The 13033-nt window shown below is 38.7% G+C and overlaps 1 pseudogene; it reads right to left on the bottom strand.

The window, feature by feature from the left end:
* Nucleotides 1–10481: 10481 nt before the first annotated feature.
* LOC122096464 lies at nt 10482–10684 on the bottom strand (annotated as a pseudogene).
* Nucleotides 10685–13033: the final 2349 nt, after the last annotated feature.

Below are 13033 nucleotides of genomic sequence, written 5' to 3'. Positions count from 1 at the left end.
CTTGTCCGTTGTATGGCTAGTGAAGATCTTCTCCCAATCCGTGGGCTTTCTATTGATCTTGCTAGCTATGTCCTTTGCCATGCAGAAGCTCTGCAACTTCATGCAATCCCATTTGTCCAACCTTTCTTTGATTTGTTGTGTTTCCGGGTCTCTATTCAGAAAATTTCGACCTGAGCCAAGGAGACCGAGGGTTTCTCCTATTCCATCCTGTAGTGTTTTCAGAGTGTCTGCTTTGACTTCGAGGTCTTTGATCCATTTGGAGTTGATTCTGGTGCAGGGTGTATATAAGGATTTAGCTTTAGTTTTCTACAAGTAGTTAACCAATTTTGCCAGCACCATTTACTGAAGAGGTTGTCTTTCTTCCATTCTATTGTTTTAGCTCCCTTATCGAAGATTAGATGGCTATAGGTCTGTAGGTTCCATGAGATTGTTTCTAACATATTTATAAGATGATTTCTTTGTTGCTTTGTATGTCCCTCCCCCACGGTATAACCCATGCTTTCACTGTTTTTGATGTTGGTATAATTTGTGGAGGGGAAGGGAAAAAACAAATAGTTTAACTAGGGATACAGGTGGACCCATTGCAACAAAGAGATGTACAAGTCATTATGTCGAAAAACGAACTTTACAACTTTGGCCAGGGAGGGTGGGGAGAAGGAGTGGAGGGAGAGATGGGAAGGGATGAGAAGGGGAAACAAAGAGGAAGCAACAATGCTTGATAAGGAATGTACTCATTATCTTGTCCATGTAATTGCAACTCCTCTGTACCGTATTCTCACAATTAAAAAAAAAATAAAGCTACTGCAAAATTAAAAAAAATAGTTGTGTAGTTTTTCTCCAAGAAGTCTTCATTGTAACTTAATGAAGTTTCTCTTTAACATTGTATTTCAGTTCTGAAGTTAAATCAAGGGTACACTAACAATTGAGATGCCCCAAATGTATTGAGTGTGTTTACAGACATGTCTGCTTTGTGTGGAGAGTTGCAGCTTGAATTCCCACCTGCTTAGCCTCTCACAGACACAGACAATGGAAACCTAGGTATAGTTTGTCACTTTCTCCCTAAGAATCTTTTAAAACGTCATAAAAGATGGTGCTTACCTTTATCTGTAAGTTGTCTGTTACACAGAGAGACAAATAGGAAAGTGAGTCATTAGGGAATAATTTGGAGACTTCCTTGGGGATTTTTCCTGATGTTGAAACCTAGACTTGTTCCAAAGTGAAATCTGACCTGAGCATTCAGTTAGTATCAACAAAAAGTTACCTCATTGTGTTTACAATTCTTTGTATTATCTCATGGAAATTGCTTTTGTTCATCCTTTTCATTGTCTTTCCATTTATCTTCCATCATTACATTTCTGTATGCTGTTGTGACAGAAACCATGACTTTATCCCATTAAGACACCAAAAATCCAATACGAAATTAAATCAAAACAGAGCTGACAGCTCACGTTTCATTCAGTGAAATGATAAAAGCAATTGTACTTTAATAAGTTGACTTTATTTCTGCCACTGAGATTCATTTCTGATAATTCCCTTTCAAATGTGAAAGTTATTTTAAATGATATTATTTAATATTTCTCTTCTGACTTACTCTGTTATCTGCTGTCACATGGATTGTGTAGCCTAGGAAACCAGAAGCTGGCCCTAACAATAAAAAGTGTCTGAGTTCTCTTTCCTATTCTGTCTCTGATTTATTTTATGAAAACTGTTAAGTCACTTAACTACTTTCTGCCTACACAACTGAAAAATATGAGATAGTGTCAACAAACAATGCATGCTTTTTATCCATTGGCCTCCTCTCATCAATGCCACAATGCTAAGATTGCTCTTTGCTGAGCAGAAGAAACAAATGAAAAGATAGAGGATGACTCAGTTGTTGGAATTCCTCATGTACGTTCAGCTTTTATATGTCATGTCTCTGGAACAATGATATAAATGCTAAAGTTTTTTCTAAAATGCTATTAAAATCAGGAAAGTTCATGAGACTCTTGCCTCCACTTAGCACCAGAAAAGCCAGAAGTGAAGCAATGGCTCTAATGGAAGAGTCCTAGCCTAGCAATAAAGCTCAGAGACAATGCCCAGGCCCTGAGTTAAAGCCCTAGGACTGGTAGGGTGGAGGAGGGAGAGGAGAGAGGAAAAGTAAGTTGCAGAATGGATAAGTTAAAGCCCTTTTTTACTTATTTCTACCACTGTCTTAAGTCATAGTCCCCTCTGTGTTAGAAAGTCCCTGAAGAATTAATGCAAGCATCTATATCCCTATCTTATTTATTTCAGCATCCTTTGAAAAAGACTTTGCTCAGCTTCCCCATCATCACTCTTTCCTACTTTCCAGATGTACTTCGAGGCATTTAGCTTGCAAAGGACTAAAAGTGTGTGCATAGTCCATGTATATATTCCTCTGTTCCACCTAAACTGCCCTGTTTTTCTTGATTTGCTGTACTGTAAATTCAGTCGTATACAGCTAATTTTTATTTGTAGGGTCATGTCATCTTTGGTGATAATATATCTATATAGAAAAAAATCAGAAGTACACAGAGGTTTAACTGACCTTCCAAAAGTTGGAGGTAGCTGCTTCAATAACCAGTTCTCAATGTCCTTCTTTTGCAGCAGAAAATTAAACTGACACCAGATTCTTCTTGGCAGGTAGTAATGTGCTAGGACAAAATGAAGGAAAAGAATCATGTTCATACTGTTTTTGTACCATAAAATGGAAAGAATTGTTCTCCATTGTTGGCTTTTTATTGAAATGCCTCTTTATCATGGCCTCATATTGAGATGGAAAGAAGAGGGCATGCTGGTTGAAGTGGAAGACATAAGCTGTTTAACAGAATTAAGGTCAACACATTATGGACTACTGGACAGAAAATCAGGAGGCTTGGATCCGGGAAAACTAGAATGCTTTCCAGAAAAAAAAATCTTTCCATACTTCTTAGTGTTTATGAGGGCTATTTTTGTCCCTTTCCATGCAAAAGAAATCTGTATCTCCTCATTGGATATATTAACTCTTTAGGTCACTGAGGCCTTGTCCAGTGAAATAAATGAGAACTAACCGAATGAGAAGAAGCAAAGGCTGTTTCTCTAGTGCTGGCTGTAGCAAGATGGTCAGCCATTACCTGGGTTTTGACAGAGATTCAGAGTCAGGAAGATGTGGGAGAAAGCACTACAGTGAAGAGGAAAGGAGCCACTTGTGCCCTCAGTGGGAAGTTGTTAGCCTGGGGAAGCCAGTGATGGCCAACTGCGAAACGTTCCAGGTGATAGGGTGAACAATGGGCTTTCCCTGGTTGGTCCACCGTTTCACTTGGGGACAACGTTTAAGAAAGCTGCCTCATATTAATAAAAGTCCTAGATATTTGAGGCCCTTCTCTATAGGGCTTCCTGTTAGGCCTCCAGAATTGTTGCTAGGGATAGTGATGTGGCTCTTTACATGTCTGACCTGTGGATTAAGAGGGTGGCTTTCTAGCCTGTTTCTGTGGATAAGATGTTGGTCTCCTGGTTGCTGTAGACTGTGAGCCAGAGTTCTATTTTTATATATGATCTGTCTGCTGTCTGTGTATGCAATCTTTTTATACTTGCAGGGAGCTTGTGAGTTTGGGAAATAATCCAGAGAAAAGAGGCATAAATCATATTATGCATACTGGATGACAGGTAGATATTTCATATTATGTCATCATGTGATACTGGGTAGAATAACATGGAAACTGAACAAGACCCAGAGTCTTACATGAGCAGCAGATTTAAACAGACAGGTTGTGATCATGGGTCAATTAATAAGAAAAACTGGAAAGTGAGTCTGGCCGAAGAGGTCTCATAGGGATATAATTGATACTTTCAAATACTAAAAAATCCTCATGAGGAAAGGTCTTCTGCCTGACTGAGATCAATCAGAAGAAATAATTGGGAGAAAAATTGATTGTAAATATGAGGAATGACTGTCTCGGTATTAGGTCTCTGCTAATATTGTGAGTGGCATATTGAAGGAAGGAGTTTCTGCCTTTTGCATAGATCAGATAAAGATGATCACCTATGAAGGCTGTGGACAAAGTGCATAGTGAAGAGAAGAACAGACTGATTCTGATATAAAACAACTCTGACGATGAGATGAGTACTGGCAGTCACAACAAGTAGTCAATAGCATATTGAAGTAAGAGTGACCATTAGGTAATGTTGAAGTAAGGAGGCTGAGCCTAAATAATTTCTTGCAGCTATCCTGGTGCCTAGCAGGTGATGGGGCCAGTCCACCCTATAGGTGAGACAAGCCATCCTTTGAAATGCAGATGCATAGGTCAAGGTGAACTAGGAGGGCTCTGCTTCAGAGAAATGCAGGTGTTATCTTGTTTTCATTGTGGGGGAGGGTGATGCCCCCCCCCCCCGCCCCCCGCCGCAGCACTCCTCAAGGTGATAGTCATACCTGGATCCTTGGAGACAGTGGCAGGCACTTGGCTGATAGGTTGCTGGACCTGTCAGTCCAATGCCTGGGATTAGGAATTTCCTGTGACCCCTGCCCCCCTGCCCCGGCCCTATTTAGGCCTAGAGGAGCATAGACCCCAGGACCATGCCACATGTGTCTTTGTGATCCTGTCCTGTGCCCTGTCTCCTGGCTTGTCTCTCATCATCTTTGAACTGTTTCTTAGCTATGTTAAGTGTATTTGTAGGGTGCAGGCCTATGTTACAATGGGCTGTCTGCAGACTTCTAGTATTGTAATAAAGACTCCAAGATTCCATCTTCCAAAATATGGCTTCTCTGATCATTTATCTTACGATAATATGAATGCATGATCAGAAAATACCAAGTGGTAAATATCAAGGGAGAAAATTACAATTATATTTCTTAAAGAGATCAAGAAGAAGAAGTAGGAAGGAATGAGACAAAAATAAAATAAAAAAGAATAGAGAAAGTGGAAAGAAAGAACGACTACAAATCAGTTGTGTGAAAAAGACAAAAAGCACTACTGGGAAGTCAATGACTATAGAGACCTCACCAGCAGCTTCCAGGGAATGACAACACACAAAAAAGACTACAGAAATTTGAAAAGGTAACTTTGCATCACTAATCTATGAGCCAATGTTATGCCTTCCCATGGGTTGCCATGATTTTACAGTGGGGGACATGTAGTTCAAGAGCTCTTGAGACAAACAACATGGGAATTTACAAGCTTCAGGAGTCACTTCTGGATCGAATTACTGACATTCTGCAAACCAAATGTCTTTAGAATTCTGTTTATTCTGATCCTGCATTCCCTCATTGCTCGTTATTCTCCATGATTAGTTGAAAGAAGAATTACACATTTTTCTGCATCCAATTTCAGGATGCAATGTAAACAGGCAAGCCTAGTATTGCTCTAAGCAAATAGGAGTAGGGAGAAGTCTGAATGTTTACCGGGCATTGGGCAAGGAGCAGTGCCAGGAACGTCTATACATTGCTTCATTCAATCTGCTCAATCTCTCTGTTACTCCTCTAGGGGAATATCATTATCCCCATAGTATAAGTGAAGAAAATGAGGTTCAGTGTGGCTTAGTAACTTACAAAGTTAACTTAATTACTAATGACCAGAACTAGAGTTTACAATTAGGTTTATTTGATTTCAAATCTGTGGCATAGACTACCTCAAGCAAGCAACAAACCACAAACAAACAGAATATAATTAAATAGCACTCAGAAATAAATTAAAATATGATGAGTTTGTCTGGCCCTAGTAGCTCATGCCTGCAGTCCTACCTATTCAGGAGGCTGAGATCTGTAAATTGCGGCCCAAAGCCAGCACAAGCAGAAAAGTCTGTGAGACTCTTTCTTATCTCCAATTAACCACCAAAAAGCTGGAAGTGGAACTGTGACTCAACTGGTGAAGTGCTAGCCTTGAGCCAAAAAACTCAGGGGCAGCTCTCAAACCCTGAGTTCAAGTCCCAGTACATACAAAAAATATGGTAAATTAACGAAATCTAAAATATAATTTTTGGTTTTGAATTTCACTCATCAGGAGAAAAAGAAAGATTTTCAGACTCAAATTTGGTTATATGTTGTAATATGGATCCCAATTGATAAATTTTTATATGCTTTTTATAAAACATACCGATTTACTAAGAATTTAATATGACAGGATATACCACTAAGATATTAATTATATTTTCCCATGATTTCTTCATGATTTAATCATGAAGGAATGCAAAGAACCCTTTCCTCTGCCACTCTGTTCTTGTGACAAAAATGATGGCCGGTGTATTCATTGCCAAAGGGGAATTAAAGTCTTTAGGCAGAATGGACTACATGATAAGTGGAAAATAGAAGAATTTGATACAGAGAACCTAGAAGTAAGAAGAAATTAAGCTAGTTTGTTCACATTCCCTCAGAATTTGAGAGGAGAGTGGATCCACCCTTTGTGTTGTCATTCATGCTATTTTTTGAAGTATTTCAGATTCTCCTTCTAGACAGAAAATAGGATGGCCCTACCTGCCCATGTGAAGTTGCATATGTGGTCAACTGACTGGTTTGAGGTTTAAAATGTGAATGAAAACAGAAGCTTTAAGTGTCATCATGGCTGAAGCCACTTGGGCCCCACCATGAAACCTATGCTGAGCTGAGCTTTCTGCAGGCCAAATGTGAACCAGAGTGAACACTGGTTGTTTTAACAACTGAGAGTGGAAGGATGATAGCTCCCCCTAAGCATACCTGGAAAATTATATTTGATGTGCTCTGGAAGACTATTCACCCAGCCCAAGGAGATAGCTCCCCAGCCCATGTGCACATGCAAGTAGTCATGAGTGAGTATCAATATCATCTCATTAAGGAACACCCTGCTGCTGAGCAGCGCTTGCTGGGTAGGTATGCTACCACTTGATTTATGCTCTTAGTCATCACGATTAACTAGTATTTTTATTGCACTTACCATAATTACTCTTTTTGAAGATTCCATTTTGTCATCTTCTGTAATTTATCTCCACAGATGAGAAAGTATGCTGTTGATTTGTATTACTTGACAATTTGGAACAAATCTTTTTTTTTCTAATTTAACTTTTCCTCCTGTGGACAATTTTCACGTTCTTCCTTTGTCCTTAATGATTGATTTTTTAAATTACACTTAGCATGTATTATTCAAAAATAACCTTTCCTCATTTTGAGACTATTCCTAGACTTGATGTCTTTAGAAATCACCATCCTTTATATCTTCTGTTTTCTTCTTCATGCAAGCTAAAATTTTCTCATTCTGCTTTCTTTCTGAACTTAATTTTTTTATATTTTATTTTAGGTTATATCCTAAAGGATTTCCTCTATTCTGCTTTCCAGTTAACAGAATCTCTTTTCAGCTTTCTCACCTTCATGGATTAAGATTAATCTATTCAATTAATATTTTATTTTGATTATTTTCCAAAGTTTCTTACTTGATCCTTTCAGAGTAGTCCTTTTTTTTTTTTGTCAGTCGTGGGGCTTGAGCTGTGGGCTTGGGCACTGTCCTTCAGCTCTTCAGCTCAAGGCTAGTGCTCTACCACTTGAGCCACAGCACCACTTCCAGTTTTCTGACTGGTTTATTGGAGATAAGAGTCTCACGGTCTTTCTTGCCCAGGCTGCTTTGAACCACGATCCTCAGATCTCAGCCTCCTGAGTAGCTAGGATTACAGGTGTGAGCCACCGGTGCCTGGCTAGAGTAGTCCATTTTTTATAACCTATTATTATTGTTTGGAAGCTATTATTTCTTGTAAAATCCTGTATATACTCTTTTAAGTGTCTTTCTGTATACATATGTTCTAGTTTCAGGATGTAAAATTACCTGTTTATGCAATTCTGGTTTGCCTTTCCATGAATTTTGTAATTTGAAGTTGTAAACTTACCATCAGCAGAAACTACATTCTATCATAACAATGGTGAGTGCCTTTTAAATAGTACAAATCACCCTACAATTTTGCCCTACATACAATGTCTCCACAATTTAGGTTTTGTGATTACTTTTGTCAAGATACTGTGGGGCTCCTGAGTTCAAACCAGGTTTACTCAACATTATTTTTGCTCCTTGACTGGGACCAGAATCCGTCCATCTGGGTGCATTTTTTGAGGAGCTCAACTCTATAGTTCATTTACCTCTCTTTGCTACCTGGTAGTATAAATAGTCCAACTAACAAGGATTTTGTTCATTTCAAATCACTCTAAGAACCACTCAGATACTATTTCAGTGCAATATTAGAAGGTAGCTTCTTTTTTTCTGTCAGTTAAGCACTATATCTTTTTCTTTTGAGATTGGTGGTATATTTTTAAATATTTACTATTATTATTGTTATGATTATTATTATTATTTTGGGCCAGTCCTGGGACTTGAACTCAGGGTCTGGGCACTGTCTCTGACATTTTTTCACTGAAGGCTAGAGCTCTACCACTTGAGCTATAGTGCCACTTCCAGATAATTGTAGTTGATTGGAGGTAGGAGTCTCAAGAACTTTCCTGGCTGGGCTGGCTTTGAACCATGATCCTCTCAGATCTCAGTCTTCTCAGTAGTTAAGATTACAGGCATGAGCCACCAGCACTCAACTTTAAATTAGTGCTAATGTTACCAAAATGAGTTTGTTATTAAAGGGAGAAATAAAAACTCAATCAGACATTCTCTTCAAATCATTTTTTAATTTTTAGTTTGTTACTATTTTAATAAAACATATGCTTAGAGTCTAGTCATAAAATAATAAACAAGTGTGAATATCAACCCTGGACGATCCATCTTAAGTATTTTATCTTCTTGTCTATGTTTAGCTTGCCAATCCTTGAAGAACTACTGGGCTGGATCTTACTACGTGAGAAAGAAGCATCATGACAGATACCATCATCATATAGAATAACTGCAACTGTCTAAAAGCAGCCCTGGATCTGAAAGGGCATGAGAAGGTGCAGACTCTGCTTGGGCTAGGGAAGGTAGTGTGCAGGGATGTTTATTTCCTATTCAGGTCATAGGGGCACCACCAGTGACAAGAGGAACTGGGTGAGGCTCAGAGAAACACAAGATCTTGCAGACTTACACAAACTAGGGGGGAAACAAGGATAATGGCTCCTAAACTTATTTCCAAAGTAGAGAGAATCCATTGGGCTTCCAGTGCTCACAGATTTCAGCCAAAGAAAATGGTCAAAGGTTGGATTTCAGGAGGCAGTCACAGAGAGAGATTTATATCTAACAGTTTATTGACAAGTTTTTTTCAAGATGAACACCTCTGACAGAGCTAGGATAGCAGGATTTGGCAGACAGAGATGTTTAGTGGAGTAGAGTTGTCAACAAGCAGGAAAATTCCTGAGTAGAGCGCAGGAGTTAAAATAGCCTTTCATAATAGCATTAAAATAAAATAAAATGGCATGAAGGGGGCTGCTGTTGACACACCTTAGGTGTAGATTGTACCTGTGAAGAGCTGATTATGGGTGAAGTGCCTCTCTCCAGGTTAAGTCCCAAAAGAATCACAAATGAAGGCTATTGGTTATGAGTATTTCCAAAGCTGGGTTTCAAACCTGTTGTGGGGAAATGTGGGCAGTGTGCTGGGATCAGTCCCTTTGGATTTGTTTGGGCTTCTTAATTATAGTTGTACCAGTATTGTCTGTGTACCTATCCAGCCTTTAAGGCTGTCATGTTATTTTAAACATCTTTGTAGCTTTCTGCCATTCAGCACCCCTCTGTTCAGTAGACATTATTACACATTTTGTAAACACTTTCAACTTGCTCAGGCAATCAAGCCCCTCCTCCTGACAAATTTAACCTTGAAATGATTGCCAATGGACGTGAACAAGGTCATGTGGTCTCTCTAAAAGTCAGCATAATCTTGTGTGGCTGGGCCCAGGATATGCGCTCACATCCAAAGTTTTGAGTAATAGTCACAGTGAGCCAGCGTATCACACCAAAGAATAAATAACTGGAAGGAGGACAGATGAGATTTTTTACAAGAAAAGGGAAGACCAGTGCTAACCAAGTGTGGATGTTAGATGTTTGCTTTTGCAAAGTGACTGGTACCCAAACAAGTCTAACAAACAGAGTTGCTAATGGGATTTTTTTTTCATTTTGTTACATGGTTTCATCTTAATGTTAAAAAAACATCCCTTGGGCAGGGTGCTGGTGGCTCACGCCTATAATCCTAGCTACTCAGGAGGCTGAGATCTGAGGATCGCGATTCAAAGCCAGCCCGGGCAGGAAAGTCTGTGAGACTCTTATCTCCAATAAATTACTAGAAAACCAGAAGTGGCACTGTGGCTCAAGTGGTAGCACGCTTGCCTTGAGCTAAAGAGCACAGGGACAGTGCCCAAGCCCAGAGTTCAAGTCCCACGACCCACTCCCCACAAATTCCCTTGTATCAATGTCATCCAAGAAAACCCACGTGAGATAAAGTTTGAAAAGGAATTAATATTGTGTTTCTCTTTATAATATCTGAGAACATATCTCCGATTATTGCGAAAGTTGTACATGATCCAACTTTTAATTTATAGTAAAGTAGTCTTTTTGGAAAGGGAATGTGACTGCTTGCTGTCATTATTAAACTCCTTCCAAGGTTTTTGACATGATGATACTATTTCCTTGAATTACTACCATTCAAATATTGTTCTATTGCCCACTAGTAACCATCCTCACACATTCATCTATAACAGGAGTCATAAATGGATCAAATCCTGTAATATTTCTTGGACATATCTTTCACCACTTAACTTCAATGCTACCTTTTTTTTGTCTAGAAATGTTCAGACTTTGCTCATGGTCTCTACTCTGTGGGCTCAGAGAGCATGTGATTGATTTTTGCTGTTAATAGTACTCAGTTGAAGTAGAGATGCTTAACCTATGTGTGGTCACTTGTGCTTCATTTCTCCTTAATCCTCTAAGATTTGCCCACTGTTGATTGTATAACCTCAGGTTTGAATCAGTTATTTCTGAGACAAGAGTACGTAATCCAAGAAAAGACAATGATTACTAGCTAGGCCCTGAAGTGAGTCCTGAATTTGCCAAACACCAGCTTGAACATATCAGCAAGTCTTGTTTATCTTTTGCTTTCCCATTCAGAAAATGGGGCTAATAAGGAGAACCTTACAGGGTAGTTATAGGTGGTAAAATACAGTAAATTCACGACATAGTGTCTGACCATAAGATGAAATAACGCTTTTAAACCATTTTGTGTACTTCATGATTTATAACCAGTGCTTGATAGTAGCAAATATTATGACCGATTTTTCAGCCTAGGGTTTTTCACTTTTTCTTTTTGGCAGTACTTGCACCTCAATTCAGGACCTCTCACTTGTTCATCCTGCTGGCTATTCTTCCTAATTATTTTGGAGATGGAACATCACAGATTTTTATGTCCAAGCTGACTTGGTACAGTCACATCTCAGCCTTCTGAGTAGCTAGGATTACAGGCTTGAGCCACTGTCATCTGGCTCTCACAATTCTTACTGGAACTTTAGACCATGACCTGCTAGGACTTAGAGGTAAGTAAACAGTGCTTTGAAATAGTCCAGTGGGCTCAATGAATGGTCTGATTGCCAATCAGACATAAATCAAAATGCTCTTAGATGCCTGTGTGATAGCTTTTAAAAGGCTTGTACCCAATTGGTACCCATGGGAAGATTCCTGTCTTGGCATCCTTATTCCAATTTGAACCAATTTCCTTATTACAATACTTGTATTAAAATGGCTTGCATTGTCTCTTCCTAGACTGAAACTGTCAAAAAGCAGGGTGGTGATATCCCCTGGTAACTGCTATAATATCTGTAAGTCATAAGCTTCTGAATGGCATCTATTGAATGGAGAGCAGAAGGCCACAATCAATGGCTTCACAAGTAATTCTTGAGTGCTACTGCCAGCAGGATTTCCTGTTGCTGGTGCCTGCCACACAGGTCTTCCATCACCTAGGGTCAAGTTACTGGCATCAAAGTGATTTTGCAGCACCCTCTAGGCACTGAATGTCTTGCTAGCTATGTGCTTTGGCTCTGATCTGGGGGCTGAGCTCAGGGTTGGATCCATTATCTTTCCCTCTGGATAAAGAATCCTTTTGCTCAACAGCAAATGACAGCAATTTGTGTGTGTGTGTGTGTGTGTGTGTGTGTGTGTGTGTGTGTGTGTGTGTGTGTGTGCTGTGCATAGGCTTGATTTGTTTTAGAAACTACCTTCAAAAAAAGCTTTCCCACTGTAATTTTCAATACCACAGGAATTTGACACTATGCCAAAAATATTAAACACAATTAGAACAGCTCTTACATGTTTAGTACTGTGCCAAGAACATTTTTTCCTCAAAGGTATTTTGATTATTATGCCTTTCTGCATAAACCTTGTTGACATCAAAGTTCTTTCTATCTGTTATACTCGAAACTATTAAAGTTATTAATGCTTCATTAAAGCCTCCTTTTAGAATTGGCTTAGAATCAGTGACTTTGAGTATCATTTATGAAATAATTCAGGTATAATGAAAGAAGTTCTCACGTTTAAAAATAAAGTTGAACGATGCTTTAGAAAGTATGATTGTCATTGTGGAGTCTGTAAGTTTGAAATGTATTTTTTGAAAATCATTAATTATTTCTGCCTGTGCTACTTACAGCTGACTCCAGTCATGGACATCCTGTCTTTTAAGTTTAGTTTGGAAGGTTTTATGAAGTCCCTATCAACTAGTTCAGTGACTTTTACATTCTTTATGGACTGCAATTAAATTTATTTATTTATTATAAATTTATGTATCTATAGTCTCCTTGTGTTTGTTTCATTTCACAGTTACATACTTCAGGTTCTTCTCACTTCTTTGTAGAAAGTGCTCATTGTCATAAATGCACCCAAGACAAGAAATTTCAGACCAAGATATATAATATAGTCTAAGTCAAATATAATCACTTTGTTTCAACTTAGTTAACACCTGTGATCTAATAGTATTTTTTAAAATGAGGTATACTTTATTTGCTTGAAAATCACCTGTAAGTAAATTTTCCTGATGAAAATATCATTTGGAGGCAATATAGCAGAACAGCTTATTCTGCCATCACTTGGGCTTGATTGTTCATCTGGATTTATGGGAAAGAGGCAGCCCCCTTGAAAAGAATAGGCGAAAACTG

Source organism: Dipodomys spectabilis, unplaced genomic scaffold, assembly GCF_019054845.1.
Source record: "Dipodomys spectabilis isolate Male_0828 unplaced genomic scaffold, ASM1905484v1 ptg000015l, whole genome shotgun sequence".
Classification (NCBI taxonomy): domain Eukaryota; kingdom Metazoa; phylum Chordata; class Mammalia; order Rodentia; family Heteromyidae; genus Dipodomys; species Dipodomys spectabilis.
Note: the sequence above shows the minus strand (reverse complement) of the source record. Positions and strands in the feature narration are given on the sequence as shown.